General features: G+C 48.6%; 1 protein-coding gene across 2 annotated transcripts in view; it reads right to left on the reverse strand.

The window, feature by feature from the left end:
* LOC146798285 (CLOCK-interacting pacemaker-like) overlaps window positions 1-22,878 on the reverse strand; it is a 217,382-nt gene extending 194,504 nt beyond the window's left edge. Inside the window, exon 1 of one of the 2 annotated variants that reach the window (XM_085625568.1) lies at window positions 22,799-22,878. The gene's annotated coding sequence lies outside the window, so the exon portion shown is untranslated. Of the gene's footprint in view, window positions 1-22,705 lie in introns of both variants that reach the window. The other variant, XM_085625567.1, reaches the window with a different exon arrangement.
* Window positions 22,879-27,061: the final 4,183 nt, after the last annotated feature.

Genomic DNA, 27,061 nt, shown 5'->3' on the forward strand with positions numbered 1-27,061 from the left:
ACAAGCAGTAGAAAACAAGAAGGCTGGCGCTGCTTTGGAACGCATAATGAGAATACATTATAATTGTGCGTTCCACAGGAACGTCAGCCATCTTACATGCTGATGTTGAAGGGAGGGCTAGTGCAGGGTACCTTGAGCCCAGCGAACAGGGTCCGTTTCGCGGAGGCTCAACATAGTGTGTCTGCGTAAATCGCTTAATGTAAAGTGCTCCGATACCTGTGAAATTGCAAAAGAAAAAAAACACAAACACAAATAAGCAGTGATGAACAGAAAAGCAACAATTTCAAACAATTCTTCCAAACCATAACATAAAGGAGCTAGGCAAAGACGACATAGGGAATGGGAGGGCCTGGAAAAAATAATACCTACATTAAAGGAGACGGCCACTAATTAAAGATAATTAATGTGTAATTCAGCGGTGCTCCTCAGCTCCAAACCGAAGTGATGTATCGGGAGCACAAACCAATTAGAAAGGTGGGGCCGGCGTCGGACGCGCCAATAATATGGCGATCCTGCCAGCCCCCGACGACTCAATGGAGGCGGGCCTGTCGCGCACAATAGTGACGCGACGGGCTCGCCTCCTCTCATTGGCGACCCAGGTCGTGGCCCGGAAGTGAAAGAAAAAAACTTCCGGGTCACGCAAGTCGCCAGCTCCCGCCCCTTCCCCGAGGGCGAGTACTCGCCCCAGATAAAAGGCTGCGGAGTAGAGGAATCTTCCTCTTTGCCGTCCGCGATCCCCAGCCTTGTCGTGCGACCTCATTAGGAGTTCGTAGTTTTTAATATTGGTCTTTTCTTTTTGTAGGTGCAGTCAGTTCCACATCACCGCGTGGGGGAAATCGTAGAAGAACAGGCGTTGGTGATAGCGGTAAAGGGCTGAATCAAGACGATTGCCAGGAGGCTGAACGGCGGCAAGGAGCGTTGGCAACGTTGAAGCGGCTGAGTGCGCCTTTGTCCGGGACGATCGCGCTGGACCATCGCTGACCGGCCGGGGCGGTGCTGGTGGTTTTCGTGGCAAGTGATAAGGTCGGGTAAGCGCGCGCTTTTCAGAGCGCAAGCATCGGCTGCGATCAGGAAGTTTAAACTGTACCGGGTTGGCTGAAATAGCTCAGTTGGGAGAGTGTTAGACTGAAGAGCTAAAGGTCCCTGGTTCAATCCTGACTTTCGGCTCAGTGCGAGAGAATCCTTGATTCTTAAGGCATCGAACTGGTAGAATAGGGAGGCGCGAAGCATATATTGCCCCTGCAACCTCGTCAGTAATCGGTGTAAGTTCACCGGCAGGGGAGGTGGGACGTGCATGTTGACTGTGGGGTCGGGGCCCGGGGTTGAATCGGGGAAGTGTTGAATGTGCCCTAATTAACTGTGGCGCGACGAGCGATTCACCCGCCTCGATCGTAATTGACTTGGTCATTGAAGCAGCGCGCGTAGGAGGCCAGATGGGAGTATAGGCAGGAGCTTATGCTCAAGCTGCATTTCTGCCCTGATTAACTGTAGCGCGACGAGCGCTTCACCTGCTTTGATTAGAAGCGGCGCGCGTGGGAGGGCGGAAACGCGACGCATTGCCAGATTGGATTATAGGCAGGAGCATAGGCTAACGCTGCATTTGTATCCTGGTGATTACCCTGGACTCGTGAAGGGTGGAATAGGTGTTTGAATCCAGTAATGTTTGTTTGCATGTGCATTTAAAAGTGCTGGTTACACTACGCAAGCGTCTTTTTCTTGTGACACAGGGGCGTATGTTTGCAGAGGTCAGGAGCATTTGGTTTTAAAATTGTGATTGCATCATAAGTATATTGTTGGTGTAGCATTCAGGCTATTATTTGTTTGTGAGTGGAAAGAGCAGCGCGTAGGAGACCATCATCAATTTGTTGATTGTTGCTAACACTTAAGTTACCGAAAGAAGTTCCTAGGTTGGTACCTTTGGACAGGTGGGGTCACCTTGTGTGTCATTCAGCTAACATTGTACACGCAGTTGTTAGTCTAAGGTCATGTCAGGAAAAATGAAGCGGGGCGACAAGTGTTCTCGCATGGAGTTCATGATGGAGATGATGATGTGAAAATGGTTAGCATGGACAAGAAATGGAAGAAGGTGGATAGACTAGGGAAGAAATTGGCAGATCTCAAGGAGAGGGTTGAGGGTCAGGAAGGAACTGGAGAAAGACCCAGGCGCACCATAGTACTGCCCAAACCCAGGGGTGAATTGGAGCCATTTCCAAAGAGGGTCAGGACAAAGAAGGGGGGGGGGGGGGGGGGAAATCAAGCTAAGGTAACGGCGCCCGTTTTGCAGCCTAATGAGGGGGAGCTACCTGGACCATCAGGAGGGGTTCCCCTGGGAGGAGTCCCCGTGAGTCCCCCGATCCAGACATTGCCACTGGGGGGGGTGCCCAGGGGCGAACCATTACCGGTCGCCCCGGCAAGCTCAGTGCCGGTAGCCATCACGCCGCAGGAGGGCCAAATACTGGGGTTCCTAAAGATAGTACCATAAATACGGTGCCAACAGATTTGGTGGCGTATTTAGCAGCGGTTCTGCCTTGGTTGGGGAAAGCAGGGATATTGTCGCCAGCTGTAGGGGGGGGGGGGGGGGGGGGGGAGGACCTGCAGGGCGACCCTGAGGCAGAGGCTAGGAAGTTGATAGGGCCAATGGGGACAGGGCAGGCGCCTCTTTCTCTCCCCACCCTGCTTAATGGGGTTTCTACAGGGGGCGTCAACAATGAAGCACCAGTGGTGAGCCAGGTGAAAGAGAAGCTGGCAGAGCCCGCGGGCGTGACCACAGCAGGTAAGCAGGAAACACTGCCTATGCTGGGGGTGGGGGAATCTCGTACCAGGAGGGAGAATGTGGCTAGGCATGTGTCACACAAATTGAAAGAGCTCATTTGGTCAGGGTGCTATGTGAGCATGTTTTCTTTGCTAGTAGATGAGAGGGAAGAAGCTAAGAAACAGAAAGACTGGATGCTCCCCAGGGAATGGGCCAGCGAGTTGTTACGATTCAGAGTGGAAGAGAACTTAACCAATTGGATCAGGGGTTTCACAGTATTTATGGCAGTAATGGCGGAACATTTGCCCAACATTCAGGCTGAGATGGCATGTTATCAGAACCGCATTACCATGGCACATGATAAATACGGGGGATGGGGTTGGAAACTGTATGACATTAATTTCTGGAGGGCAAAAGCATCAGACCCTGTGCTATCTTGGAACATGGTGGACACGATATCTTGGTTGGATCGGTGCACCTCAGACCAGTTTTCAGTTTAGCACAGCGTAGGCGAACAGAGGACAAGCAGGGCAGGCGTTCCACTCTCATCAGCCTTATCAGCCCTTTCGATCAGCGCAGAACTCTGGTCCTACCCATAGCTCAGGCGGTGGAGGGGGGCGAAAGGGCACATGCTGGGATTTTAACAGAAGAACATGTACTAGGGCGCCAGGCACATGTAAGTTTAAGCATGCCTGCTCTATCTGCGCAAACTCCTCACACCCAGAATCCAGTGTCTCAAAAAATCAAGGGATAAGGGCAAGAGAAAGCAGGAACCAATGAGGAGCCACCAAAGAGTGACGCTGGAGTCAACGTATGGTAAGCAGCAGGTAAGATTACACTCTATATAGTAATTACGGCAGTTCTTCCAGACAGCGCATGTCAGCTGCCTAGGCTCGACCTAAAAAATGAGACACCGGAATGGTGCAATATATCCTTTTGAAACACAATTTTACCACATAATGTCAATACTTGATCTCACACTGGCTCATGCTGTAAATGGTATCAGCTTCATTTGTTCTCTACACCGTGCACAATGCTTACAGGGGAAATACGCGGATTATCTACAGATTTGATTAAAACTGGAATCGGAAATCGCTAGTTCTATATCAGATTTAGATGCATTTTGCATGGGCTAAGACGAGTAAAGTAATAGATTCTCAACTATGGCATGCTTTTTACTGTGCTAAAAATTCCCTTCAAGCATCAGATCCCTCAAAAAAAGCTTTAATACTAAACTCTTCACTCAAGACTTGAAATGCACGGATAGGCAAATGGTACTATCTCATCCATTTGTGATCTGGCCCATAACGTACAGAGCACCTTTTAAGTGAAGGTCTAACCAACATGCGAGCCATTTGCGAGGCCCTGCGGGGCCTGGGAACATCGAATTTACTGCGGGCAAAAGTGCAGCCTAAGCGTGGAGAGCTGGGTGCCGGTGGAGAGCGGCCTAACAACACTGCAAGAGGAGGGACTGAGCACTCATCTGCACTTGTGAGAGAGGTGTGGTGGATCCCCGTGTGACGCTTGCTGAGCCGCAGCTGTTCCCTGGGACATCGGGATCTCTGCGGGCATTGTCGGGCCTATCTGCGGGGGTTACGGCGTCCTTACTTGTGTGCCAGCCGGGGACGCCCGGTCGGCGCTGCGGGAGGAGCCCACCAGACATCTGGACCAGGGGTGGCCGCAGCCTGTAGTCCCGGAGGTGCTGTGGCTCCCTGCCCCTGTGGGGTGCATCGGTGACCGGATCGGGCCCAGTGGTGGAGGAGGAGCAGCTGCGACACTCCGAGGAGGCCTGAGATGAGCGCGGCCACGGTCCCCTGCCCCTGGGTACCCCCCCGGAGGCCGCTGCCCCGGGGACTGGAGATGCGGCGCCCTCTGGAAAAGTTTTAAGCAGGGGCTGCCACAAACTCATCGACCTCCTCACTACGCCCTACCTGATAGCCATAAACTGCACGTAAGACCTATGGTTGGAGCACAGCACTGCGACTCCCCTTTCTTACCATGAGCGCTACTAGGCAGGGGGCGCAAGGTTCTGGGCAAGAGCTTGGTGTAAAGACGCCTACAAGGCTCCTGGCGGGTGGTTTGGAGACTACCCAGCGCCTCTAGAACTGCGCCGAGGGCCTACTAATGGGGCTGTATGAAAGGGTCCCCTTACAAATGGGTTGAGAGCGCAGCCACTCTTGAATCTGCGGGTCCCTTGCTACTGACGAGCCTGCTACTGCCGGGGAAGCCACATTCTTGCATCCTGCAATTGCCACTGCCCCAGATAACAAGCAAGCATAAAAGGGGGCTCCAGAACTGCGCTGTACTGTAAGGGGCATTGCGGTTTCCCTGGTGGGCTGGAGACACTGGCAGCAGATAACTTGCCTTCAGCATGGGGAAGGCCAGAGAAAGCACAATCCAAACTCCAGTTTGAACCTAGAAAGTTGCAGAGGCAACAGGACTATGATAAAAACGCCTCGGAGTAAGGATCGGAGGCCGGTGAAGCAAATCAGGATACAGATCAAGCAAATATTGGCGACCAGGCAACACAGCTTAAATAAAATAGATGGGCTTAACTTTCGGATGGACTGGATGTCCGCAAGACTAGACAAACAGGCAAAAATACTAGACACAGTCAAACAGCGTGTTTCAGATGCAGAGGATACCTTAAATTCAACGACATTAGCGCACAACTCCATCGAGAAGCAGCTGCAGGTGGTCCAAGCCAGGGTGGAGGATGTGGAGGCCCGCTCTTGGCAGAACAATCGCCGCATAGTTGGCATAGAGGAATCCACTTACTTTCCTAATATGGGGCTTTTTGTGGAGCGCCTCCTCACAAGGCTGCTGGGAAACGATTGCTCACAGCAATGTTCGTTGTGGAAAGGGCGCACCGATCGCTTGCTCCCAGGTCGGTCCCACTGGCACCGCCACGCCCAGTTATAGCAAGGTTATTAAACTACAGGGACCGAGACAGTGCATTGCGTAAGGCCAGGGAGCTTAAAGAGCTTCAATTCAAGTGTATGGCGATATCCCTGTATCACGCAACATTTTCAGGAAGCTAGACGGCTCTTTGGACCAGTCAAGAGGAAATTAAGAGAGCTACAGCTGGACTACAACATGCTCTACCCAGCCAAGCTGCGCATCATTTACGGAGGGAAAAATGCATATCTTCACGGATCGCTTTCAAGTTCTGCAATTTATTAAACGCAGAAACCTCAACCGCTCTAAGAGTAGCCCCAGGTCGGGCTGCGATGGTGAAGCCTCATAGGTGTAGAAAGACACAGTAGAGTTTGCGGTCACACCTAATAGTGCTATAGACGAGGACACTTAATCAATGTTGCCCTATCCTAGGTATGACACTTATAATCCTGGCTGACGGAGGCTGCGGACTGAAACTGGTGACATCTGCCTCACGGTGTGAGCCACACAGGAGTGTTTTGTTCTAGTTTAATCTTCTCTTAGTTTCTAGGTTTTGAGGGAAGTTCGTGGGAGGGAGTAGGTGGATCTCGATTATGCACAGTTGGGTACTGCATAGCGTGGGAGGGTGAAGGTGAGGGGTTGGATGGAGAGACATGCGGAGTGTTTTGAAAATGAGTCATGCATTGAAAAGGTTTGGACGTGTACACTGTTGGAAGCATTTCAGACGGATACAGTACTGAACAAAGTGTAGCAAGCTGACAGGAGGGGGGGTTTAAGTATGAGTAACACAATACTCTTGTTAATATGGATTATAAGGGGGTTGAATGACCATAGGAAAGTTAGAGAGGTGATCGCATACTGGAGGCGGTACAAGATTGATGTGGCCCTGCTCCAGTAAACGCACTTGCCACCCCAGAGCAACATGCTGACCCAAAACCTTTTCCAGGGCAAGATCAGTGCTGCAGGTTTCACATCTCACTCTAGGGGAGTGTTAATATGGGTAAACTCTAAGGCGGGTATCACAGTGAGCACATCCGAGGTAGATCCACGCGGGCTGAATACTGGCTTTTGTCCAAAAGGTTACGTGCACAGGTGGAGATGTGCACCCTAAACCCCAAACCCCATTCCGATCACGCTCCCATACAATTAGATTTGAAGTGCCCCATCAAACAGGCCCTGGCGTTTTTTTGGGAGGTTCCCGCCATACTCTCTGCTCGATCCAGTATTCGCCTGCAGAAATTGCAACAGCGATAGAGGTATATTTCGAAAACAAAATTCCCTACTATCTGGGAGACCCTCAAGGTTTATAACCAAGGTATTGTCATGTCTAACCATGCTGGTGTGCTCCGTTCATTAAGGGACCCACTGACCCGCTTGGAGAAGAATATTCTGGCGCTTGAACAAACCTTCCAAAGGCAGGGGACGATAGAGTATTGGGGGATATCAGAGTTTTACTCGAGGAATTCCAGGACACAGAGGAGAGGGAAGTCAAACATCTTGGTTAATATGCAGAGGCTAAGGTCTACGGCAAGCAGACCACCCGGGAGCCACTGTAGCAGCTTTACTACGCCCGCTGCATGAAGAGGTCACCATCACAGAAATATTGTATGAGGATGGCCTCCCACTGCACAAACGAAAAGATATAGCGAATAGATTCCACAGGTACTATTCGCAGCTATACATCTCCCAATCCCCTACCGATGATAAGGCTATACTGGACTAGCTGGAGCACATTCAGATGACATGGCTAAGAAACGCTCATAGAGAATACCTCATGTCCCTGCTCACTACGGGTGAGGTCAAGGCGGCTATGAAATCCATGCATGCTGGCAGCACTCCAGGTATAGACTGGCTTATAGTTACATTTTACAGGGCGTTCCAGGACCAAATGGTTCCTCTATATGAGAGAGGCGCTGATAATTATGATACTAAAACCAGGTAAGTCACCGGAAGCTTGTTCATCCTACAGACCAGGCATGCATGGCAGGAACTACTGGGAGAGGACATGCAGGAGCCTTGTACATTTCCGGCGCTTTCCCATAGTATCAAAGCAAACTCCCCAGCGAAATTAATTACAGTGCTATATTGCCTGGCTCAGGAACCCAGGAAAACACAGCTACACAGAGCTAGACAGAAATGCCAGGGGAGCCTAGACAGGACAATAGATGACAAATGCTGGGCATATTGCTGTGCAGCTACAAGACGGGGTATCTTTGAATGGTAGGCACCGTCTGATACACTTTAAGTACATCAACTGGGTGTATTACACTCCAGTAGGTTGCTTCCCTATGGGCTGCGGGACTAGCTGAAATGCGACAGGTGCTGGGAGCAAGTGGCTGGGTTTCTGCATGTGGCATGGCACTGCCCCAGTATATTAACATTCTGGAGAAAGGTAGTCTCGATATTGAGGGATGTTGTGGAGAAGCAGTTAGGGCCTAGCCCCTTGGTCGCACTGCTGGGTCACGACAGGGAGATAATAGCCAGTAGCAGGATACTAGCAGCAATGGGACTGTTACTCACCAAACGCAGAGTTGCCATGCGTTGGGCAAAGGGCCCCACTCCATAATCTCCAATTGAAATGCCGATATGCTTTACTGCAACACACAATCAGATGTATATAATGAGCTCCTCCCACCACAGAGTCGTCCCAAAGGTTACTGGGGGTTATACCAGAGATATCGGATTGGGAAAGAGACGGGAGAGCCAGAAGGAGGTGGGGGAAAAAAAATCATCTCTAAGTCTACATTCCTCTGCTGAGATTTGTTACTGTACACAATGTGCAGTGTGAGAACACGACCGAGTGCTCCGTACGATTCTCTGGGAAAGTCACGGTTGAAGTTTAGAGTTGAAGGACCCTTCCCAGTGGATTACGAAGAAACCCTTTGGATCATAGAAGGTTGGAGAGCCACCCCACCCTTGGATACCAAAGTACCAGAGTTACCCATCACTAGGAAGCTGGGTGCATAGGGCTGAGGTGGCATCGGAAACCACCGTCCATCTCAATGGAGGACTTCCAGGAGCGGGATACAAGCTGTCCCATGAAGGATGTCGAGTGCTGAGGGGTCGGTGTCCCGGTGGGAGCACCAACACACCTTGGCAACGGCAACCCACGCAGAAGGTCAAAGATGGTTACGGTGCGGACAAGCAAAGTCAAGGAGACTCACCACAGCAAGCGGAGTCAGGGCAGGCCTGCAGCAACCAGGGGAGCCCAAGAGAAGTAAAGTTGACCCTCAAGTGGACTCACAGGCGGAGGCACAGGAGTCGCGGGAGGACCTCAAACGATTTCACCAAACAGCTTACAAAGCACTCAGTGCAAGGAGGCTGGAGTTCTTGGTAGGAAATGGTGCCAGAGGTTGGGGCTACTCATAGCCCAATACACTTGTTCGGGAAATGCCAACAAGCATATGCACTTGCAAATGTACGCTGTGCACAGGGGTTCGGGTATTGCAGCCCTCACAAGGGATTCGGACCTCAAACATGGTGAGAGTGCAGCTCAGACCTCGAGGGACATAGAAACCCACCCCCTGTGTTGCTGGAGCCTTCGGAGTCGTAGGAGCTCAGGGTCAGCAGACCGGACAGTGTTGTGGTGCCTGCGAATGCAGGGGGGTGACTCCTTCACACGAAGGGAGATATTTTCAGTTGTCTGATGCTCCACAGGTCCTGCACGGAGCCTGTATGGTGCACGGGCCCAGACAATGCTTCAGACTGAGAGGGAGACAAAGCTCAGTCCAAATGAAGTCCAGCAAAGTCCAAACGGTCGAAGTTCAGTAGTTTCTGGTTCAGAATCTTGTCCACTTTGAATCTCGGGTCCTACAGCCAGGTAAGCCCTTAAGTACCCACGGGACAGGGTTGGACAGATTCAGGGGACCCTCCCAGGGGAGGGCTTGGACAGTGGGGAGGTTACTCCCATGTTCTTTGTCAAGTTTTGCGCCAGAGTGGAAGCCAATAGCTCCCAGGACTGGTTTGAACTGAACTATGCACAGGGACACCAAATGTGCCCCTCATGCAGACTTTCAGTCGCTGGCAAGTGCACCCACCCAGCCCTAATACACTAAATCCTATCTGGGAGGTGGTCACACCTCCCTGTGACAGGATGTCTATTGCTCTGCCTTCCCCTGCTCGAGCTTGGCTCAGCAGCAGGAGGGCAGAAATGTGTCTTTGGTCAGGAACAACCATTTTGCGTTTTCCGGGACTAGAAGGCTGGTTCCAGGAACACCAGGGACCTCACAAAGCTCGCTTCTGAGGGGTGGAATCATACTTTCCACACCGGTTACCGGTGTGGGGGTATGATTGCAAGATGTTTGATACCAAACATGATAGGGTTACTTGCAGTTGTTTTTGAGATGGTGATCACGCGGTCGCATAATGCACCTCTTCCTATATTTATGACAGACATTGACAACCCGAGAGAATGGACTCCGTAGGCTGCAGAGTTGTCCTGCTCATGCAATGGCACCCTCTCACTCAGAGCCAAGCAACCTGCCTTCAGGATTGTTCAGGCCTGCTAGAGGGGTGATTTATAGTTTTAAGTACAGTGACCCTTAGATATAGTAAACCTATATCTTAAGTAAGTGGTGCATGCACCAGCTTACACAGGCTGCAATGGCAGACCTGTAGTTCCATTTTGCATGGCCTCTCATGGGTGGCATAATACATGCTTCAACCCATGGGAGGCCTCTGGGGAACCTATGACCTGGGTACCACATACTAGGGACTGACCTGGGTACCATATACTAGGGACTGACCAGGGTACCATATACTAGGGACTGACCAGGGTACCATATACTAGGGACTGACCAGTATCCAATCAGGAGTGTACCCAAGTACAGAACAAAACAGCTTAGGGAGAAAGCAGATAGACTGGGGTCCCGATTAGCAGGATCCCATTCAAACAAGACCAAAACTACCTTAGCACCAGGCAAAAAGTGGGGGTACACATGCAGAAGGGTCCTACCTTCCTACAACTATGCCCTCAGAAAGCCCATTTGTCCTCCCCAGTGGTTTGTACACACATGACTCATAGGTATCGCCCTGAGATTGTCATAGAAGCAGTTGGAATCGCTGATAATGTAGTATCACGTCTAATTCAGTAAAGGGCTTGTCTCGCCCTATTGGTTATGTTCATTGTGCATGCTAAAAGGTTGGTGTTTGCTTTTACTCTGTACAATAGCTGCTACGTTAATTTAATGTGATATGCTGGGCTATACTGGGCGAAATGCAAAAATCAATTACATAAATTTAAAAAAAAAAAAAAAATTGCACTGACTAGCCAGCAAAATAAGCAAACTCTCTCAGTAGTCTGAAACGGCTTCGTGCCGACTTTCTTGGGCTATAGAAAACACCCTCAAATATAATTAAAGTATCTCTTTATTACTTATTACACCTGTAAACCCTAAACCCCTGCCAACAAACAAACATTGCAGAAAGCCAAGAAACACATTTAAATAACCTCTGCCAGGCGCTGTGCGTCCATTGGGGCGTTGGGGCGTAGCCCCACTAAGCCATATGGACCCACCGGCGCAATAATAATGAATAAATTATAAATATATTATACGCGTGTCCTGGTACAAGTAGTACCGGGACACGCCCAACTGAAAATCCGGACGGAGTGCATATGCTGCTGAAGCCAGGGGGTGGGGCTGGGCTGCAGCAGCTGAGTGACAGTCCAGACTCAGCTGCTGCAGCAGTAGACTGTGCGCATGTGCACTTTTGGGCTTTGACCAGCCCGAACATGCGCGCAACAATCTTCCCATTGAGGGACCCAAGGGGGTGCTGCTTCATACAGCAGCCAGGGCCACAGCCCCGGATCTCAATCTAGGCGAAGAGTACCTGTGCCCCCCTAGCCAATCCTGGCGCTGCATGCAGGTCCACCGCGCAGAAGGGCAGGCAAAATGAGGCAATCCATTTATTGGGTGCCGCGGGGTGGTGGCACTGCCGCCGCCGCACTTATGTATGGCCAATCACTGTGTGACTTCATGTGAAGCCGTGCAGTGATTGGCCATTTCGGGCCGCTTCCGATTTGACCAATTGTTAACCTCCTGAAAAACATAAGGCTGTCACTTAACATTCCCCTGTAAACGCGGAGCCTCTAGGTGACAGCACAGCGCCTGCTGCTGCACAGATTGTCCAGTTCCTGCAGGTAGCTTCAGCCTATACTCCCTGACGGCGAAGAGAGCTCAAGGAGGGTGTCTGCCTCTCACAGACAATAAAGCCGAAAAAATCCTCGCATGACTTCAGCACGGAAGCAAGAGCTCTGCTGTGCTTGAAGCCTCTGCAGGTCCAAGGCCATTTTAATCCGTCCCTTGCTACCCTTGGTTAGTTTTAGCAGACTAGTTGCCAGGGTGATTATGGGTAAACGTAGCCATCATTATCGAGGTACATCATGTATGTTATCATGTTTGTGCGCGCGTGTTTTAATTGTGAATCATTTCGCCTTTACGGTTCGAGATGAACGTACTTAGTTGTCAGCGTGTCCTGGCGGACTAGAACCCCGACCCTGTGCCTAGAACTGTACATTGACATTATGACGTCGACGGGCGCGTCCCTGCTGTTGGAGTAATGATGTGCACTCAATCACCGCCATTTCCGCTTTTGCATAGGCCATTACAGCCCATTTTAAACACTCGCTTAGTCGCTTGTCCCCATGGTGGCTGTCGTGGTGGTGACGTCCAGGCATAGGCTCGCAGGCAGCGCAGCAGGCTGACTCCACTCCCTCACGTGTTTGCCACTACTATATAACATGTAGGTTTTGTTCATTTTCCATTAAAGTGTGTTATAAACACAGCGTTGAACTCGAAGAGATGACTCAAAGCTGTGCGGATGACAGGGCAGACCTTGAGGCCTAGCGTGAGTCCTACGTTATAGTAATTGTGTCCACTGCCGCATGCCTTACTTTGTGTGCCATTTTGAAAGAGAGGCTTCAAGCGTGAAATATCTATCTCAAGGGAACTGTAATGCAACCGAGAGAAATGATAATTAATTTAAGTATTATCCAAAGACAATATTATGACTGCATTGGCGATAAAACGTACATCTCAAGCACCCTGTTAGTCGATGCTCAGACTCCCTGTGGAAATGTAGGCCATTGATAAACAGAACACAGACAGGGTTGGGGCATAACAAAGTGCACAGCGCCAAACTAATTGTAAACCCTTCATTATTCAGAATGATGAGATCCACGCCTATTAATAAAACATGTTTCTAAAGATACACCATAGAATTAAAAAAGACATGTATGGTGTCAGTCACGGCTGCAATGCTAAGGCCGTACGATTTTCTTTGCCATTTGTCTTTAAATCACGTTTCCTTTAGCACTAGTCTAGATACAATCTGCCATGTAAGCCACCTAGGACATTCCTTTGGCTCATCCTATGCTTCTAATTTAGGCAGCGCATTTTGCTGGGTGATATGCAATGATATCCATAAATATAATACCTAATGGCTCATCAATTAATCAGAATGCTCCTCATGAAATGGGAGATTAACCTAGGCCTGTGCAGATACAGGCAGGCAGAGGCTGCCGAAGGCTCATCAATAGCGCCTAGAAAAGTAAAAAAAGGGCAAACCAAAAAGAGAACAGCACTGCCGGCCAATTCGGTCTGCTTTTTCAGTCCTAAAATTTAAAGTGAAGAGTGTTGTTGATGTTGTAATTGCAACCATTATCCTGTTTTTTTTTTTCTGGGGGTGGGGTAATAGCCCTAGTAGCCCTCTGTGCTGGCTGAAGTAAGTTCGGTTATGCTGCTTCAGATTCTTTGACTCAGGTAATTTATGGTGGTCTAAATAATATGTATATTTAAGTGCACGTGATGGGACTGCATTTGGGAGCCAATGTCGCTTTGCTTACGTTTTTAAACTCGATACTCCTTTCATCTGCTGTGTTCCGAGTACACTCTTAAAAACATCAGGGAGGGAGCGCAGGGGAAGGGCGACGACATCACAGATTTCTGCTTCAGAAATAGAACGCTAAAGTGAATTTTCCACAACTCATGTTCTTTTCAGACTGTTTGCGAAAAAAACAATGGTTGACTCTTTTTGTTTGCTAATTACGGGGCATATTATCAAGAACAACGTTAAAATTATTGCGGCTTTAGCAGCAGGAAACTGCAGCTAAAGCGGCGATAATGGGCTTGATAATATGCCCTTGAGAATTCCAATAGAAGCCCATGTTCTCGACATGGGCTTCTATTGGAATTCTCGAAGGCATATTATCAAGCCCATTATCGCCACTTTAGGGGCAGTTTCCTGCCGCTAAAGCCGCGATAATTTTAACACCGGTCTTGATAATATACCCTAAATGAGCACTTTCGAAACTAGGGAAAGGAGCGCAAGAGCGCGGAAAAATACGATTGTAATTCATTTCTTTTTCCCCCCGCTGCTTTTCCGAAGAACAGGTTGAGGAGGGCTATCAATAGCAATGGTTCCCTGCCCCTTCAAGTAGGGGGCAGCATCCCTCATGGCAGATGGTCTCTGGGAGCAGATTTGAATGCACTGTGCCGAAATCTGTTTTCGACTGGGGGTTATGGATTTCGAGGGCAGATCTATGTACAGAGAGCACAAAGGAGAGAGAGAGAGACGCACAAAGGAGAGAGAGACCTCCCCCACTCCCCCTTAACAAAACACTTCAGCAAATCCCCAACAGGCTCTAGTTTATACACAAATCTGACAGAATCAGGACTTGAAAAACAATTGCATTTTTGTTTATTTTTTCTTTGGCGATGCTTGATGCTGGACTCTGTGGGTGCGACAATACGTGAACGAGGTGCACATGGAAAAGGTGGACTATAGCTATAACTATGCCTGCCGCTGCTGCATGCAGCGCCAGGATTGGCCGGTCACCGCGCAGCACAGCAGGGGCAATCCATATTGGATGCCGAGCGTGGGTGGCTCAGCCGCCCTGCACAATGGCCAATCACTGTCTCTGACTTAATGTAGTCTGTGTCATGCAGTGATTGGCCATTTGCGGCGCGCGGCGCTGCAGTGTCGTTGGATCCGGTTCAGCCTGGTAACGGTTCACTCGCCTCGTGGTGTGTGGAGTGGTGGTGGCCAGTATGCCAGGACGGGCACATTCAGCTGAACGGTGTGGTTTGTAACCGGTTGGGGTCCACATAAATCCAAGTGCGGCTGATGTTAAATACTGCACGTTTTGTATTGCATTCTGCTGAGGAACGAGATCTGTAATTTAAGTTAAATTACAGGTCTCATTCCTCAGCAGAATGCAATACAAAACGTGCAGTAATTCATATTTTCGGCTAATAGCATCCGTGATTTGCAACGAGAAACAATTGTTTTAAGTTTAAAGAGGAACCCGGGGCTTCCGCACACCATGCACTCAGTCAGGGTAATGCAGGGCTACTATTTTGTGCTGAATTGACAGGTTATTTGATGAATGAGCGGAGCAGTTAAACAACGGTAAGCTTTGATATGTATGTATGTGGTCACTCTCAAGGCCCTCAAGCAGTGTCTTTCAGTGCCTCCAGCAACCACTATGGCACAGAGAGGCAGGAGGCAGTACGGCTGTATTTTATCAGTCATTTTGTGGGAAGGGGAGCTGTTGGAGATGTATTTGTACTGAAATTTCATATTATTGCACTGCACCTTATACGTTGTACTTTGATTATTGACAGGTTTATCAGCAAACAACAAGAGGACCCCAACCTCCTTTGCTGCTCTCTCACCAGACCCCGGCTACAACCCAGCAAACACCAGTGTTAAAGGTAAGGAAACTGATGCTATATATTTTTTTACATGGGAGTTAGGGCTATGTATGCATGTGGTCACTCTCAAGGCCCTCAAGCAGTGTCTTTCAGTGCCTCCAGCAACCACTATGGCACCGAGAGGCAGGAGGCAGTACGGCTCTATTTTTAGCAGTCATTTGAGATGTATTAGGATAATGCACAAGATATATGTATAATGTATTTATACTGAAATTTGATATTATTGCACTGTACCTTATACGTTGTACTTTGATTATTGACAGGTTTCTTTAATATATATATATATATATATTGGTAAGGCCAGCAACACACCATCATGAATACAGTACAAGAGCTGATTACAAAGTAATTCCAGTCACGGCCACTTGAACAAAAACTACAGATAAAACAATTAGGACCTCATCAGCCTGAAATAAACCTACAGCAAACTACCCAGGACAGAGGAAAAATGTCAAAACGTACATTCTCAAATGCCTGGTACACAAAAGCTGATTGGCTTACAGGGTGCCCTATAAGAAATTCTCTGTTCTGCTTCCCCTGCTTGCTGTTTGGCGGTGACTTTTCTTGGACACGGCAAGGAATGGTCGACCTGAAGCACATCGCTGAAAAAATAAAGAAGCATGCGCTCACAAGAAATCATCTGAAAAACCTGACAAGACTGGGAATGTTGGGGGAAGACGCACCAATTGAGCAGCAGATAAATGATGCGTATCGCAAATCCATTCAAAAACACAATGAAGCTGTTGATAAGAACAGACAAAATCTATCCAAGATCATTGATTGCATTCGTTTCTGTGGTGCTTTCGAACTGGCATTGCGAGGCCATGACGAATCAGAAACTTCCTCAAAACCTATGATCTTCCGAGGCCTAGTGGATTTAATGTCAACCATAGACCAGGATTTGGAAAGACATTTAGCACATGCTACAGTCTTTAAGGGCACCTCTAATACAATACAAAATGAACTCCTTGACTGTATGTTCGAAATTATAAGAAACCATATTGTGCAAGAGTTGCGAAACACAGACTTTGTGGCTATTCAGGCTGATGACACCACTGATGTGTCCACTCAAACACAGTCCGTGTTAGTGTTTCGGTACCTTGACAGTGACAGAAATGTTGTGGAAAGATTTTATGGCTTCACGCATTTAAGTGACTCTAGTGCAGCAACCATCACTGAAGCAATACTGTGTCAACTGGACTTAATTTTCCCGGACCTGCCTCAAAAACAAAAACTTATCGCACAAAGCTATGATGGTGCGTCCGTAATGAGTGGAAGCCTTAGTGGAGTACAGAAACGAATTCGAGTTGTGTACCCTAATGCTCATTTTGTGCACTGTTACGCCCACCAACTCAATCTTATTATGCAACAGGCGGTATCAAAGCTCAGAGAGACACGAGTTTTCTTTCAGGATATCGGAGGCATAGCAGCATTCTTCACACGTTCCCCCAAAAGAACAGAAGCCCTTCATGAGATTGTGGACAAAAGCGTACCAAGGGGATCCTCAACTCGTTGGAACTTTCACATTCGTACAGTCAACTTAATCTTTGAACAGAGGGAGGGCCTTGAGAAATGTTTTGTCGCCATAGCATCCAGAGTAGACTTTGATCACACAAGTCAGAGTGAAGCTCATGGCTTTATTAGAACACTACAAGACAAAGAGTTTCAGTTCTTACTGTTTTTATTTTTATTTCATGACATAATGATTCCTGTTGATGTGTTATACGATCAGTTGCAAAGAAAAGACCTAGATACTGTCTCTGTGAAAGCCAATACATCTGCATTTGTACAACAGATTATGAAAGTGAGAGATGGGGTTGAAGATTTAGAGAGCAAACTGCCGGAGCATTCTATTTTTGCAAACCGCAGACAAAACATCACCTCTCTGGTTCGAATTGGAAAGGAGATATGTGACATTGTAATTGTGCAGGCAAAAGAACGTTTTTCATTCACAAAACATTTGGTGAGTGCAACTTTATTGCAAAGTAAAGAGTTTGCACAATATGATGAATCCTTCCCTGAGCATGCTCTGAATCAGGCTGTGGAAGCATATCCTATGCTCAAAAAAGAGCAGCTGAGAACTGAGTTAACTGTACTCTACGGAATGCCTGTGTACCGGAAGGCCAAAAGCGCCTTGACTTTGCGGAGTTTAATTCATAAACTGCATATGGAAAACTCACTTACAGAGACAGTGACTTTACTAAAAATTGTGATTACGACTCCAATGACAACAGTAGAAGCTGAACGATGTTTTTCAGCCTTAAAGCGCATAAAGACATTCCTCAGGAACACCATGCTAGAGGAAAGACTAAATGCTTTGGCGATTCTATCTGTAGAGAGCAAGCTAGTCCAAAAGATACCGGACTTCAACATGAAAGTAATTGACAAGTTTGCTACACTGAAAGACAGACGTGCGGATTTCATTTACAAAAAGTGAATGCTGCTACTTGTTTGTTGAATACAAAAAATTCTGATTGAGGTAAGAAATGCATTGTTATCTCTGTTTTTAAAAGTTTTGTAGTGTTTGTTCTATTTGGAGACTACACAGATTTGCTCACCTTTGTTCACTGGCCGGACCGGTCTCCCGCAGGGTGAACGATTCGTTGCTTGTGCTGCCTATCAAACCTTTCCCCTTGGCAAATTGCGAAAACCTTTATACCATTTATATTTGGGGTACTTGCGTGGACCTATGTGAAGTGTGTGTACAAAGCTCAGCTCAACCAGAATCACGGTAACAGCGCATTGCGCTGCCTCTTTTATATTCAGTATATTGTAAGACTGTTTTTCTTCCCCCGCCTTTCCTTGTTTTGTTTCCCTGTTTTCCCCTTGCGTGCCATTCGTTACTCTAGAGTCTAATATTCAGTATGTTGTAAGACTGTTTTTCTTCCCCCGCCTTTCCTCGTTTTGTTTCCCTGTTTTCCCCTTGCGTGCCATTCGTTACTCTAGAGTCTAATAGAGTCGGAAGGCCGTAGGGGAAGACTGTGGACTTTTCTTCAAGTTCCTGACGCTCCTGCGGAACGAGCCTGGCAACCATTACACTGCTGTGCAACTTCTTCTACTCTTAGAGCTGAGATTTCCATGAGTCTTATAGTCTGAATTCAGCACCTGAGCATAATAGGACAGAATGTATGAAGTTCTGTGGTAATACTGAATAAGCAGCTACCTATGTTATGCCATCTATTAATGTAATAACTGCACTTTCACAATTGCTTTATTAACCTTCCTGCTTTCTCAAATTTGCTTGAAAATGCACGATTTTTCTTCTTTTTTTTCAAAATTTTCTTGGGGGGGGGGGTAATCCCCCCCAAACCCCCCTCGCTCGCTCGCTACGGTGCTGAATGCTAATTCGTTTGCGCCCCACCACTTTAAAATCTCACCCACCGCCCCTGACCTCTGCTCACACACTTAGGAGATAACTAGCAACTACAGCACTAGATGTTTTCCAGAACTGGCAAGCACAGGTATAAGAAGTGCAAGCTTCTTTTGCCACATAACTTGTACAGAATGAACAACAATAATACAAGTTATACCCAGATGCAGAGCTGCTAAACGGCAGTAAAACCTTCACAGACAAGAATAGGTACGGTGAAATTACTGCCATCCTCCTTCACATACAGAACAAGGATATCTGGGGCAAATTATCTCATTGGCGTGCTTTGTACTCCTGCGCTGTGTTTGCACAGTGTCTGCAATGCAAGCTTAAATTATCTCGGACATATCAGTCCAGCACAAGGAAGCAAATCACCTGAAAAATCTGAATCCTGATTCGTATTTAAAAAGGCACAATTTCATGTGGGAATTCTTGCAAAAGGCTCTGAATGCATTGATGGAAGAGTGCAAGAGACAGCAGACTTTCATCGCTGCATTCCCAAAGTGCTGATACTGCGAACTCTGTCCCACTAAATCCAAAGGGCCGCCTAGCCCTGCCAAGTACCAAACATCAGGCGTTAGACTAACGCTTTTTAACGTGGTGGTCCACATCACCGCATTAAAATGCATTATCATGCATTTTTAGTGCCTTGTGCACCTGCACGCACTGAGCCTAGGTGAACTAAATCAGGTAGGTATTGCAGCGCTGCGGTCGCACTGCAGCAGCACGGTGTCCGAGACTGACTGTGAGAGTCAAAGTCAGGGGAGACGGGGCTGGGGCAGAACCGTGGCAAGGCTGCACAGGCATCTGGCTCAGAGTCCTGCGTGGCCGTGCGCTGTGGCAGGGCGGGTCTGACAGGACTGAGGAGCATTTCATGAGAGTGTCTGCACACTGCAGTGATTTGAGCACAGCCTGGAAGTCGGCCACCGGAGCCGCGGCCTTTAAATGTGTTGCTGCTCTAGTCTCTCACCAGCAGTCCAGTCATGATCATTTGTGCAGGAGGGTGCTTAAAGCCTTAAAACCTGCACTGCCGGTCCATCCAAGCATCTGACCCCCACACTGACAGACTTGACTGTACAACCACTCCTAGTGTGCTCAGCTCTGTGTGCCTGCTGTAGTGTGCAGAGGCCATCCATTTTAAAGTTAATTAATTTTAGCAGCTGCTGCAGTGATGTGCAACCCTACTTGCTGCTAACGTTGCACCCAAACATTTGGGGATATATTGTACTGTGAATTTTTAAGATGCTCAAAAACCCGGAATCACCCTGTCTGGCTCAGAGTGAGCAAATCACATACCCTCATTGTTTCTCTCAGTGAAGCGCTTGATAAATATAAACATTTATCTGGACCCCCGGCACCGGCAGAGACAGTGCCCTCATGTGGATCCTGATAGTGGCACCTTGCTGTTATTTTCTGGCAAAACGCTTGCCCTACTGTGTCTTGCAGTATCTCATGTCCCGACAGAGCAGGCACTGAGCTATCCTTCCATTTCTGGTACTTTGTAGCATTTTTAAGATCTTGGAGTTTCTCGTTGCTCTAAGGGGTGTAATTTCTGATATTTATATGTTTCCCTCATCTTCATTCCTTGAATTTACTTGCGAGAATGGGTCACTCAGTAATTGAATGACACTCATGATTACACTGAAATTATGAAAATGTTACACGCAAGCAATCTGAAGCCTTGCCAGCTATGGCTATAATACCAACAAAATTGAAAGGGGTTGTGCTGGGGTCCATAGAACTGAATGTTACCTATGATGCCCACAGCCACCACTTGTGAATCATTACAGACTAGCATGAATAGTTTGGTAATCATTCAATGATTTGCGACTGCTACTCATTGACAGGGTTTCTTTGCGTAACTTTGTTTAGCATCTCACATGTAATCAAATGTTTGGGTATTGCGTTTCTCCTCCTCGCAAGCTTTACAATTTGTTCAGAGCAGCCTATGTAAAGGAATAAAGAATTTGACACATGGGGAACAATAACTGCTGAGTGGCTGAACTGCTATATGTCCTTTCCAGCCTTAACACAGGGACCTTTAACTCCAAGCACACTAACACAAACCTCTTGGCTTTGTGAATAAATCTCAATATTTTTGGACATTGATACAGTGATCCAATATAGACTTGAAATTTAGTTAGTCTGAAGGAACACTTTGGATGGCCCCACAACAGAAACCTTGGCTCGAAGAAAAAATGTTTACGATACTAATTTAAATACAGGTTATTTGTTAAATATGTATGCGGCCCATGAAACATCTCACGTCACAGGTATTGTATTGTGGCATTTATTCAGCGCTCACTACCCTTATGCGGGGGGGGGGGGCTCAATAACTTGCCTACATGAGTAGAATGCTTCACCATGTAGGGTGTGTAGTTGGAAGGAAGTTTTTATCCCATGTGGGAAGTATTTCCATATCATGCGTGAAGACCATTGAGGTTCAGTTATCGTGTAATGGGACACAGTGCATAGCAGTGTGTTGGATGATGAAGTGTAATAGACGCACTTATTTTTAAGCATGACGGAAGCTTTGAACAGCTCTGCAAGTTCCTTTGTGATGTAGTGTACCTACCTAGTTACTGCACTGGGTTGTCCAATCTAAGAATTTGTATATAGTTGTGGTCCTGAGCTGGGATGATTGAGGGAGAAGTGGAGAGATCTGTTGGGATGGGAATTTTTATCATCATCCCATATCGGAGTGTCTATGTGAGATATATAGATGTGGTCAGATTGTATAGGTGTCAAATGTAGATATTTTCCCAGCCACCAGCATTGCTGCACTAAACACTACAAGTAAAAAGGCATACCAAATTGGACCTGCTCCTTGTCCGGTTGTGAAAGGCATGTCATGAGGAATCAATAACCTACAAGGAGCAGCCTGTCCGGAACCATCCTACACAGCATCAGGTACATCTCCCAGCTCACTAGAGGTGGGAGAGTCAATAATTTAACAGGGAAAGCAGAGCCAAGTGTCAGGCTCGGATCTATGAGCCCATGCAAATGTAAAATCATACAACAAACATCACGTAAAATATAATTAACTCTCTCTAAATTTAATTTTTTTACGTGGAAGCTTTGACATTAATACGTTACATTATATCATTGCATTGAGAATTACATATTAAAAGTGATAGTTATTAAATCTAAACCATTAATAAACTAAGGCAAAACCAGTTGTCAACTACGTGGCCCAGATTATTACAGAGAAACATTATAGTCTATTAAATCAAACACAATAGTTTTTGTACAAATGGTATTCTCTACTCACATACTCGAAAGCACTCTCGTATGATTCCGAGGTAATAAAGAGTTTTGGTGAAATTAACTAAATGTCTTAGACTACAAAATTTAAGTTGGGAAGCCGAGATTTTATCCAGGTTTTCTGGTTTCACCCATAACAAATCAGCCACTAACAAGTACCCATTAGTCTTTATTTATGAGAAGGCTTGTTTTTGTGAATTTTTAGGCTGTTTTAATATAAGAACTCCACCTGAAGGTATTGGAGGACAGAGCTTTACATGGGAACCTGTTGCATTACACAATGTCAAGTTCATTTTTTATGGGCATGAAGATTTTAGAAAATATGACGATGATCACAGGACGTTGAGCAGAAGCGAGACTCAAACCTGGTACCCCAGTTCCAAAGTCGGCAGCACTGCTCCGAACGCCACATCCTGGGTAGAGGAAGGGAGGCAGGTAAAATCACATGAAAGCTCGGCTCGTTATGGACTCGCGGTTCCAACAGGACTTCGCGCTAAGCCAGACTTTGGGCTTGAGCTTTGAGTGGCTCACCCAGCTCTACTGCATCAGGAACATAACATCCTACTGTGAGAGTTCGAACACCTACACATCATATAGTACCACATACATCATCCACATCTCGACGGAACACCCGCCCTCGTTAAACACTCACAAAATACAACTCCATGCCACATACAATAACATCAATCAGATAAAAGCCGTCGTTACCGAGTACACCTCTACCAAGCCTTCCCACCCTTTGCTCCGAGGTCCTCCAGCTCCGTGTACCCGAATGACGCCAAGGGTTGTGCGGTATCTCACCGTTGCACAGGGTGTTCGTTACTCGGAGTGTGCCTAAGCGCTGATATGCCTTTATCCACATTAAAAGCAGTCACTTCCTTAGCTAGAAAACAGATTAGCGCTCTGTCCAATTGACAGCTACCCAAATACAGCTACTCCATCCCGAATGGATGTCACCCGACCAATCAGGTTGGAGGGCGGACCCTTAGAGAGCGCACCGGGCTGCATTTCAAGAATTTTTTTGCTAATAGCTGGCCACGTTCTGCGTTCCGAGATCTTGTACTGCCTCGTGAACAGGCGAGGTCTAGTTTTTTTTGTTGCATATTTATATAGCGCGAACTCGACCCGAAGGTATTGGAGCGCTTTACACGAGCTACCGTATTTACATTACACATTCAGGCACAGGGAGATTAAGTGATTTGCCCATAGTATCGCCATTGGCACCCCTCAGTCCCCCCTCCAACAAAATACATTACCCAATAATAACACACACTCAGACTGTTTGATTGGGTACAAAATGCTGCAAGTTTATTACATACACCGTTATGTAATAGGTGGGTTATCTTACGGGCAATCCAAGGGCAGGCAACCAACTGGGCCGCCTGCCCGCATGATGAGCCGGGCAGCACTGGGGCGAACCCCGCCTTTGCTGCCGTCCAAGTGATTCTCTTCCAGGATCACGTGACCGTTGGTAACTTCTACTCACGCCCCTTGCCGGGGCGGAGCGTAGCATAGCAAACCCCCGGTTGTTCAGGCCCACAACCGCCCGAAGGACTATCGGGGCGCCGACACGGCTTCCGGGACCCTCCCATGAGGCTCCTCGGATTTGGCTCTGGCACCCCCTATGGCGCCGCGCAGAGGTTCCCTTGTTACCGGCCTGCTTCCAGATCGCCCTGTAACTCCGCCTGCAACGAAAAAAGGAAATATTAGAATATTCTCACCCCCACCTGCCAACCACGCCGGGTAAGCGGTAGGGAGGGATGAGGCGTGCGAGGCGACAAGAGGTCGCCGGCATGGTGGGGGAGGGTAATATAGCTTCCCCCCACGCCCAGAAGAGCCCCGAAAGTGACGGCCGACACGTCACTTCCGGGCAGGAAAGAGAGGAGGGGGACACCGGCCGGCGTCCCTGCCCCCCAGGAGGGGGCGGGGAGGGGTGACCGGTGCCCAGGCGACACTAGGGTGCCAACCGCTCTAGTGGCCCCCTGCGGGGGCCGCGGTCAGCGGCATAGTATCGCCATTGGCACCCCTCAGTCCCCCTCCAACAAAATACATTACCCAATAATAACACACACTCAGACTGTTTGATTGGGTACAAAATGCTGCAGGTTTATTACATACACCGTTATGTAATAGGTGGGTTATCTTACGGGCGATCCAAGGGCAGGCAACCAACTGGGCCGCCTGCCCGCCTGATGAGCTGGGCAGCACTGGGGCGAACCCCGCCTTTGCTGCCGTCCAAGTGATTCTCTTCCAGGATCACGTGACGTTGGTAACTTCTACTCACGCCCCTTCCTGGGGCGGAGCGTAGCATAGAAAACCCCGGTTGTTCAGGCCCACAACCGCCCGAAGGACTATCGGGGCGCCGACAAGGCTTCCGGGACTCTCCCATGAGGCTCCTCGGATTTGGCTCTGGCACCCCCTATGGTGCCGCGCAGAGGTACCCTTGGTACCGGCCTGCTTCCAGATCGCCCTGTAACTCCGCCACAGCTCTGGAGGCGGCCACCGTCGCCGCCAGAGCCCCACACCCAAACAGCTATAGTCTTACCTGCCATCTCTCCAGTCTGGAGCTTCCTGCAATCCAGATAAAAGAGAACCGTCCCTGCTGGTTATAGGTGGCCCCATCTACATCCCAAGCCCTTGAGGCTATCCTGGGTCAGATAGTGTCTGCTGAAACAAGAGGCCTGTCGGGCCTGGGTAGTTGTGCCAAGGCCAATTACCCCTATGCGTGAAAGTTCCACTGAGAATAATCGACATTTGTAAAGCCGAACAATCACCCGTGAGGGTCTCTAGGCGCTGGGGCGCGTCGGAAAGATTAAGCAAGCTGTAGCCCAGGGTCACATGGTGCTGGGCGAATCTGCCGCAGGCGCAGGGACGCGAACCGTGATCCCCAGGTTCTGGAGCCAGTTGCCCTGGCCTCGGCGCCACACCTCTTCCCGCTTCACTTGCCTCAGCTCTGAGCCAGCTCTGGGCGGGGTGGCTGCCGACCCCTCGGCTCGCAAGGCCCCATCTGTGTGCTGATCTCACCTAGCTGCCATTCTCCTAGCACCGGGTGCGCCTGAAACCTGCGTGACCATCTATGGGACAGCAGCCCACTAGCTAGGTGACCACTCCCCCACCCGCCTGTCTGCTCTGGCTATTCTGGCGAGAGGGATTCTATTTAACCTGTGTCACACTTTGTTTGATACATCCTGCCGCGCAGGAGTGTTCATGGCTGAAAGAGGTGGCCCTGGGAAAGGGACCATCCTGCCCTACCATGTGTCCCTTATTCCTTATGGGAATTATGCCCGTTCAGCTCCTTCCGTGGTGACAACAACCCCCCAAGCATACTGGCTTATCTAATCTGTCTGATTTCAGCAGGCGCATTGCCTGCGGCATGGCCCAAGCATTCTGGATTGGCTAAGTCCTACTTTGCCCGTCCTAGAATGCCCCCAGATAAGAGGGTGTCCATGGGGGAGGGGGTACCCCCCGCCCGCCCAGGGCATCCCCAGCTGTGACAAATTACCTGCTCCGTTGAAGTTTCGTTTTAGTTCTGCATTGGGCGTGCAAATGTTCTATTGCCATAGTGTCCCAATGTGTTTTACACGCTGCTACTCCCCTTATTGGGACAGCAGCACACTATGTTGGCTGACCGCAGCCCCACCCAGCGAGGTACAAGTGTCAGTATCCTAGGTTCCCAGTTCCCTGCTAGCTCCAGTACCCTACCAGTGGTTCTGCTGGAAGATTCCACAAACCGCAGTGGTCCTCCAAACCTTAGAAGCGCCCCACTCTCAACTGGGCGCACCTCTACGGTAGTGTTCTCGCCAGCTGTAACGCTAGAGACACACCTCTTAAACCTATTTACTGGTTTTGCTACTCGGCACCCTTATGGTTGGAGCTCTGTGTTTACGCAGCGCGCATGCCCCCCCTGGCACGAAGTTGCTGAAGAGCCGGGGTCTGTTCCCTTTAAATGTCTGAGGTGAGGGGTTGAGGAACACAATACAGGTAATAACCGGAGGATGTATGTACTTCTGCCAATGCCAGGCAGGGGCCCAGCTGTGCCCCAAGACCTTGCAGAACTCACACCCTTGGGCTGTTAGCCGGTGGCATGGCAGGCTGAAGGTTAGCCGCTCATGCGTTGCCTCCGTGTACCAACCCACACACCGTGCCTCACTACACGCCAGTACCTATCGCTTAACAATGCTTGTCAGTTGTATAAGAAAGATGAAGCAAAATTCTAGCTTCCCTGCGTAGCCTACTGCGGATGCTTCAATTCTGACATGGTGGGACTGCCCCTTAACGTGTTGAACCTTCCTTAACTGTCTCCCTTCGATGAACAGCGATTTCAACCGCAAATGAACCCCCACACTAATCAACTTCACAACAGCCGGGCCGGGCACCTACGCGTGATCATGGTGTGTGAAGCGGGAGCCCATTGGAAACGGAATGGCGGCGCACAATCCCCGCCTTGGAGACAAAATGTTTTACCTCCTCTGCGAGATCGGTGCATGCAGTAACAACATAACTACCCTTTGCCGACCCTTAGCCAGACCGTAACTTTAGTCTAAATTGGGACGAAGGGACTTGTTATGTGACAACTACACCACCCACAACCGCCCTGGCTAAACCGCGGGTGGATAGGTCTTAACTGAAGCAACCAGAAACCTGCCTTTGGTTGCAGGGGAATGCCCCCCCAGTGTACATCTGGACCTGTTTCTATATGGTGCCAGCAGATGTTCCTCATAAAAGCCTAACCCTTGGTTTGGTGCTAAGCTCAGTGGGCTGCCAGCAGGTATTTTGCTGCTTCTTACATGGCCTCCAAACATATATTACAAGACCACACTACACCTACAACACCCCAGTACCAATGGCTCAACAAGGCTTGTTAGTTGTAGAAGCTGACCGAAGCCACAATTCTGGCATCACCGCGTAGCATTTCGAAAATGCTTCCGTTCTGAAATGGTGGGACTGTCACCTTTCCGTGTTGAATAAGCCTTAAGTGTCTCCCTTCAATGAATAGCAAGCTCGCCCATGGCTTGTGCAGCGGGCACTGCGTCGCCATGCAACCGACGTTATACTAAATAACGT

The sequence above is a fragment of the Triturus cristatus genome, chromosome 9, assembly GCF_964204655.1.
Source record: "Triturus cristatus chromosome 9, aTriCri1.1, whole genome shotgun sequence".
Classification (NCBI taxonomy): Eukaryota; Metazoa; Chordata; class Amphibia; order Caudata; family Salamandridae; genus Triturus; species Triturus cristatus.